Here is an 8,155-nt window from a genome sequence, read left to right on the forward strand (position 1 = left end):
ATGGTGCTTGCGAACATGTTCCTTTCCCAACTTCATTCACTGATGAAGTGCTAGACAATGTAGGGGCCAGGAAGCATATTCCTTTATTGACGGGTTCTAGGGGTACCACCAGATCAAAATTGCACTAGAGGATAGGAGCAAGACAATCTTTGCGACTGAGTGGGGTTGTTTTCAGTACACTGTATTGCTGTTTGGATTGAAGAATGTGCTTGTTATTTTCTTGTGTGTAGTCATTGTTACGTTTAAAGATTTTATTCATAAGTTCTTGGAATTATACTTTGATGATTGGATTGTATTTGGGCTGGTGAAACACCATGTAGCAAGTCTATGCTTGATGCTGGATCCCTGTCGAAGATACCAGATTGCACTCAATCTGAAGAAGTGCCTATTTTGTGTTCCCTTTGGGACGCTGCTAGGTCATGCGGTTTGCAAATAGGGACTAATGGTAGATCCCTCAAAGATCACGGTGATTTTGAAATTGGAAGTGTTGAGGAGTGTGAAACAACTGCGTGCTACCCTGGGACATACAAGATATTATAGAAAGTTTATCAAAGGCTATGCCCAAATCACCACACCTATGGAGAAATCGTTAAAGAAGGATGTCACATTCTGTTGGAACGAAGAGTGTAAGAAGATCTTGGATGTATTGAAAGAAAAGATGGTCACTACGCCGATCCTAATCTTCCTGGATTGGAAGAAGGAGTTTCATGTACATGTCAATGCATCATGTATAGTACTAACATAGGTTGGTGGAAAAGACCTGGACCACCCTATCATGTTTGCAAGCATAAGGTTATCTAAAGCAAAGAAGAACTATTCCACTATCAAGTGCGAAGAGTTAGCTATGGTATATGTGCTCCAAAATTTTAGGCATTACTTGCTAGGAGGCCATTTTAAGATGTACACATATCACTCCGCGCTGAAGTACTTGGTCAATAAGCCTATGTTGGGGGGGGGGGAGAATCTACAGATGGTTGTTATTGTTCTAGGAGTATGATTTCGAAGTTATTGTGAAGCTTGATTGACTGAATGCAGAACTAGACCATCTGTCACACATTGAAATGGGGGAAGGACTCACTAATTTGGAGGAAGCATTTCTTGACTATCAGCCATTTGCAGTGTGCATTGCGGATGGTCCTTTTGAAGATATAATATAATTCCTAATGACAGGAACTGCCCTGAAAGGACACACTATCCAATAGAAGAAGGAATTAGTGGTGGGCACAATAGATTTCTCTGTCATAGTAGGCATCTATACAAAATGGGGTCTGACGAGATATTGTGATGATATGTACCTGAGTTTGAAAGAAGTAGCATCCTAGCGGATGCTCATGGGGGTGCTGCGGGAGGACATTATGCAGGGAGAGTGACCATGTAGAAGATTATACGTGCAAGGTTGTGGTGTCCAACCCTCCATCAAGACTCAAAAGCATATTGAAAAGTGTGTGATGTATGTCAAAGGATTGGCATGCCATCGCAGAGGGATGAGATGCCTTTGAATCCTTAGATGACATTGCAACCCTTTGAGAAATGGGCGATAGATTTTGTGGGCCCCATTTAGCCCCAAGGAAAGACGGGAGCGAGGTACATTATCACTGCGACGAAGTATTTGAATCATTTGGCAGAGGCACAACTTATGAAGGATTGGACGGGCGCAACTACTGCAAAGTTCCTATTTGAGCATGTACTGACGTGATTTGGGTGTCCAAACATCTTGATGAGTGATCGTGGTACACACCTTTTGAATGAGATGTTCAATGCGCTAATGGAGGAATTTTAGGTATATCACTAGAAGAGCACGCCTTATCACCTATAGGTTAACAGGACGGTGGAAGCATTCAACAAAGTGCCTGAAAACATGCTGACCAAGGTTTGTAATGCTCAACAAAGTGATTAGGACCTATGCATACCTGCAGTACTATGGGCTTATCGAACGAATTGCAAGAAGTTGATTGGACAAACCCCTTTTCGGTTTGTCTATGGTGTTGAAGCAGTAATTCCTATGGAATATATTGTTCCTAGGTTGCGCATTGTGACGCTCACAGGTATGACGGATCACAGAGCCCTGTAAGAGAGGCTCACACAGCTAGATGAACTTGAGGAAGAGATATTTCTAGCTGGATTTCACCAATAGATCCAAAAGCAGTGTGAAAAGGCATGGCATGATCGACATATTAAGTTGCGCACCTTTAAGGTAAATGACGTAGTTTTGTTATATGATAGTAAGTTTGATAAATTTATAGGAAAGTTCAAGATGCACTGGTTAGGGCCTTATGTCATTGAGGAGATTGCCAACAGAGGAGTGGTACAACTGGTCAAATTGAATGGAGAGCCCTTCCTAGGAAAGGTGAATGGAAATCGATTAAAGCCATACGCCGGCGATCTGACCATGTGACTAAATGAAGGTAGCACAGTCTTAGGGTTACATGTAGCTGAAAGGAGGAGCGAGACTATAAAATACACTTCCTGGGTTGGGGAGCTATGCAATTGGAGGATGGTGTGAAGCAAGAAAGTATCACAGGTTCCATGGCAGCGTGGAGGGAGATGCGCTACACAGGAAGAAATTGCGCAGGTCGGCTGGAAATGGTCACTATTCATGATTTGATAGTTGAAATGCGGCCAAATGGAGTAGGTGGTCAGCATTTAAGACGAAATTTATGGCTCAATCCTTGAAAATCTACTGCCAATCCAGAATTAATGAACCAAATTTGGGGGGAATGGTTGGATTTGAATTCAAAATGCCCTATAAATTACAAGTGGCTGTCCAGCGAAAAACACTTGGCATTTTGAGACTTGATTTGTTGAGCTCTTAGGCACCCATGAACTGAAAATTCTTCGAGACTTTCAAGGAGACTCCCAAATTCACAAACTTTCCAGAGATGAAGTGAGCATTGTTAGAAAGTGTTATGTCAGCAACTGCAGAAATTATAAATATCGAGCAAGTAGTAGAGGAGGCAACACAGGAAATGGAAATAGAGGTAGAAGAAGCTGCTCCGAAAGTGGCCGAAGTATTGGTAGAATTCCCTAAATCACCAAGGATGCTGAGATCGGAGCCGACCCAAACCAAGGAAATCGTAAAGGATAAGAAGGGTAAGAAGCCTGCCATACCGATGCATGCATCGCCAAGAAGAAACCCACCGAAGCCTACTACCTAGGAGAAGGGAAAAGCCATAAACTTAGAACTAGAGGAAGAAGACATTGAAGACATCCCATTGGATGATGAGGATGTGGGAGTTGAAGTTGAGGAGGTTGAGACCCAGGGCATGGACTCTATTACTCAGTTTCCAGAGTATGTCCCTCCATGAAAGCCTAAGTCCAAGGTGCCGAAGGACATTGATGAGAGTAAAAATCCCCTGCAAACCCCTCTGCTACTTGATGACATTGTTTTCGATGGTCTGCGCTTGGCACAAGTGTCGCTGCTGAAACTTGAAGACTGGGACTTGGCGGACCACGAAAAGTTCCCACACTTGGCGACCAAGTAGCTGTTGCACTGTATCATTGATACAAATTTGGGAATGACTGCATTGGAGCCACGGAGGTGGCTCAAGGGAATAGAGAAAGAATGGTTTCTCAACTTTCTCTAGGTGCCGCACTACAACCACACCCCGGTAACAGTTTTGGTCATCAAGCAACTGTTGTGCTTGGTGCATGATGGGTGTATGTGGCTGGAGGAGCTGATACCCATCATAGATAGGTTGATTCACCAGATAACGCAATTGCCATATACGAGAGAGAATTCGGCCATGATCTTTGGTAGAAAAGGTGGTGAGAAGGCTCTCACAGAGTCAATGAAGGAGAAATTTGGCAACAGATGGTGCCATTGATGTGGTGCTTAACCAATGGCTGATAGAGTGGTGCTCTACAACAGATTTGGCAGTGGGGGGAAGCAAGTCCATCGCACAGAAGAAAAAGGAGGAGGTCAAGCTTAAGATGACACAGCTGGCTGAGAAGAGGAAAAAAAAGGCTGCTAATAAGGCTCAAGCAGAGTACGAGGCCGTGAAGCAGACAGGTGGGACATAGTAGGGCTCTGACAAAGGTGCAAGGTCACCTTCACTTGAGATCGAGGAGGAAATAGATGAACAGCACTGCATGGACCCTCAGGAGACATCTGGCTGCATTAAGCGCCCAAGAGAGCTGGAGAAAGGAGGGCTAAGGAAGAAATCAAAGGTGACCAAGACCTCACTAGACCCCATTACATTAACAAAGGGTGATTTACATGATATTGGTGACACAGTGTGGGATGTCACCATAGAGGCCCTACAAGAGTTTGAAAAACAACATCGGATCATCTTAGGGGCCATCCAGATAGGGTTTTAGGAGTTGCAGACCCGCGCGTCGCAGGCTGGTACGGTGTCTACTAGCCTGGCTATCGGCACTTCAGAGGTTGCCGATATGCTACACACGAAGACTTCCAGTGTGATAGTGTTGTCAGATGGAGCACTGACCACATAGAAGGAGGCTGACAAGCCCACTATCAGGGTCCTAAAGGGAGTAGGGTTGAACTTGTCCATGCTCCCTTGCGAAGCACTCCACTTCTTGCAGGATGGAGTAATTGCAAAACTGAGGGCTCGAGAGCACCATGCCCTCTAGGTGATCGGCGAACATTGAATCAATAACGATCAGATGACTCTATAGAGAAATGATGCCATTGCCACTGAGACCGGGGTGACCAATCAGAGAAAGAACATTTTACAGGTCATTGAGGAGGCATGCAGAATGGTCCCAAAGTTGGCCATTCTGGAGGAGGAGCTAGTCGAGGTATGCATCCGCAAGTTTGCCATAGGGGTACGCAACACTTGGACTGAGATGGCGCGGGTTCAGTTGGAGTTGAACGTGTAAATAACGAAGTTGCAGTTGAAGGCCCAGGATTCAACCCCACTAGAGGTCAAGGAACACCGAGCGACCACTATCATAGAAGTAGTAACAGTGGTGGAAAGTGCAGTAAAAGACTGCACGTAGTAATTTGAGCAGTCATTTGAGGTCCTGACCAACTTGTAGGAGGACCCCAATGAATAGAGGCTAGAGACAGAAGCACGTGAGCTACAACAATGCTATGATGAGGTTAAGGGCACAACACGAACCTTTGTGTTGACACAGAGACTAGCCAAGCTGTAGGAGGCCAAGCAACTAAAGGAACAGGTGGACGCAATGTTGCACAAGGAAGCAGTGCTCAAGGCAAGACTAAAGCCCTTGCTGGATGAGGCTTACACAGTAATAGGGAATATCGAAGGAAATATTATGACTCTATAGGAAATGCAACAAAAGCTTTAGGCTGAAAGCACAGGAGCAGTGACTGAGAAGACAGTGGAAGACGTGAAGCAGGCGACAGCTCAGTGCTTAGACGAAGTTGTGGTCATACATGTCGAGCTGGAAGGACTTCGCGCAAAGATCTCCATGCCTACCGAGTGACTCAAGGGCGAGTCAAGATGTTTGTGTTGGGAGCCTGTTGGGAATAGGATCCCCAAAGGGCAGTTTTGAGGCTAAAAACCCATATTTTGGTCAAATTTTGTAAGAAAATTGTAAAGACTCCGCATTTTGTGGTCGCGGAGCACATAGGTGTTATAAGTCATAAAGGGTTGTCCACCCTTAGTTTTGTAAAGAAAAGTCGGCTGTAAGAGATCTACCCATGGTCCGTGGACCATGGGATTGTATAAAAATAGCTCAACTTTAAGTAGTTTTAGAGACACACAATGTAAGAGAGTGATAGCTCTGAAGTAAGAAGTCTAAGTTTTCGGGTCGTAGCGTAGGTAGAGGCTTTGCAGCTGAGTGCGTAGCCTAGCGTGGAAGTCCATAGTTGAGTGCACAGACCCCTTTAGCTATGTGCGTAGGGTGGTTAGAGTCTGTAATCACTTGGAAGATATTAATAAAGAGAAGTATTCAACAATTTCTATGTCTTGGTTCCGATTAATGCATATTATCAACATATGTATGAATTTCCTTTGTAATGCTTATGTGATGCATGAATGTGTATGATTATATTGGATAAATCAATGCATATAAGAATATCTATTTACACGGTGCTAACTGGGAGTAGCTATTAAGATAAGAAAGACACTTGGACTAATCTAGGAATCTGCACGGTGTGCTACCTTGGTAGCACAAAAGGGTATAGATAAAGGGTTAGGGCTGCGTAAAGGACAACCAAACCTTTTCACAGAGGTATTGAAGGGCAGAATAGAGGGCTCATCTGGCAAGCCCTAGAGCAAAGTGACCTATGTGAAGGGAGGAATAAAGGGAATAAAATGACATCACGACCATCTCAGGGTGTGAAAAATTGGTTCTGACATCCCCCCATACTGCTTCAAGTGAGACTTCAGTCCGCGCTCCGCGGGCTGATGCCGAAAGGGATAGTAGTGTAGGAATTTGTTTGGCTAATTAACGCTGAACCTAGGTCAGCCCCCCTCAAGCCAACAGATACACTATGGGCCTATCGTACCACTGTGAAGTGACTTCATAAATACATTCCATTCCAACTTCTTTATGGGAAAGATGATATGGTATTGGGTGAATTCATTATTCCTAATATATTTATTTCCCAGGCTACGAAAATGGCAGAGGTTGAGTCCATCGCATAATGGCTACATGAGCTATGGGAATTGGAAGAAGCAATATTTTTGGCAGATTTCCACTAGAGTGTCAAAAAGGAGTGAAAAAATGCCTGACATGATCGACATACAAAGAATAATTCCTTCTCTGTTGGTCATCTGGTCTTACTCTATGAAAACACGTTTTTAAAACATCCTGGGAAGCTACAAATTCATTGGATAGGTTCATTCCTTCTTGGAGAAGTAAAAGATTCTAGAAGTGTTAGGCTTGTGCAAATAGTCAAGATTCTACTGCCAAGATGGGTGAACGATGCATGCTTGAAGCCCTTCTATGGCTAACAAATTTCTTGATAAATTATTGATATTTGAAAGGGGGTCGTAGTTAGGCTTAGGGTTGAGTCATTTTTTTATCTTTTTAGTTGAAAATAAATGTACTTGCACCTGGTTTGTTAGTCTAGTTAGTTGCAACCCATCACAACTGATTGTGGTCAGGGAGAAGCATGTGTCAATTGTCTCGTCTATAAAAATATATAATAATTAGCAGAGTCTTTTCAATTAGTTTTCTAATGTTTCCCATAATTTCCCTAACAGATTTGGGTTTTCCATTTTTGGGTTTGTCATCATTCCAGGTTAATTGGTAATAGTTATCAACTGCCTTTTGAATTTTCTGCATCATCCACTTGACGCCTGCATCATATTCACCCTTATTATCATGATTTGAATCATATATGGTAAGATTTCGTATTTATTAGTTAAAGTATCTAGTGACATACGTCGTGTCAAGTATTTCTATATAATCTGCATGACAATGACAACATTTTTTATTGTATAAAGTTAGCTAGTTATAGTGTTCACCCTAGATTCAATGTCGAATCCTTCTATTCAATCTAAATTCTGACCTCCTGTGCATATTTTATATAGTCTTCGAGTTGCAGTCATGACCTATGTGTCTAAGCTTGTTGTCCCAACTATTTTGTTATATCCTTGAATTACAAGATGGAGGACCTTCTTGGAAAGTATAAGAAGGCCTCACTAATTGATAATGATTTATGTGATTCATTCCACTTCCCTATGCTCAAGCATGAGTTCTTCACCAAATCATCAACAAAGTAAGATAGAAGTGATTTCTCTTGTCTTAAGGCCGAGTTTTGGGAATTACAAAGGTCTACATTAATGAATTTGAGAAATATTCCTGTCTTTGGGATGTCGAGAGTGGCTATGAAGTGTACTAAGTTTCTTATTAGTTAGTTGCATGGAGGGTCCCTATGGCTCGACCGAGATTACCTGATAGATGCCAATGATCTTCATAGGTTGACGGGGCTATCCACCGTGGGTGTAGATGTCTTGTTTTCCTTTCAAACTACATCCAAATGGGTAAGAAGACTGGTGAGAACAATTTTTACACTAAATATGGAACTTAGCAAGGCCATTAAGGGGATATTATCGACATGATTAATCAACCTTCAAAAAAATTTACATGTCTGGTGAGTGGGGAAAATCATGCGCCACTACAGAAAGGGGGAGTGCACTTTAGATGCCATCTTAGATGCTGAAGCTTGCAACCATGGAGAAAAATTGAATTGGTGTACTTATTTTTTGAGTGATATGTT

Source organism: Pinus tabuliformis, chromosome 3_2 (assembly GCF_031772625.1).
Source record: "Pinus tabuliformis cultivar Carrire ecotype Pingquan chromosome 3_2, CPIR1, whole genome shotgun sequence".
In the NCBI taxonomy this organism is placed as follows: Eukaryota; Viridiplantae; Streptophyta; class Pinopsida; order Pinales; family Pinaceae; genus Pinus; species Pinus tabuliformis.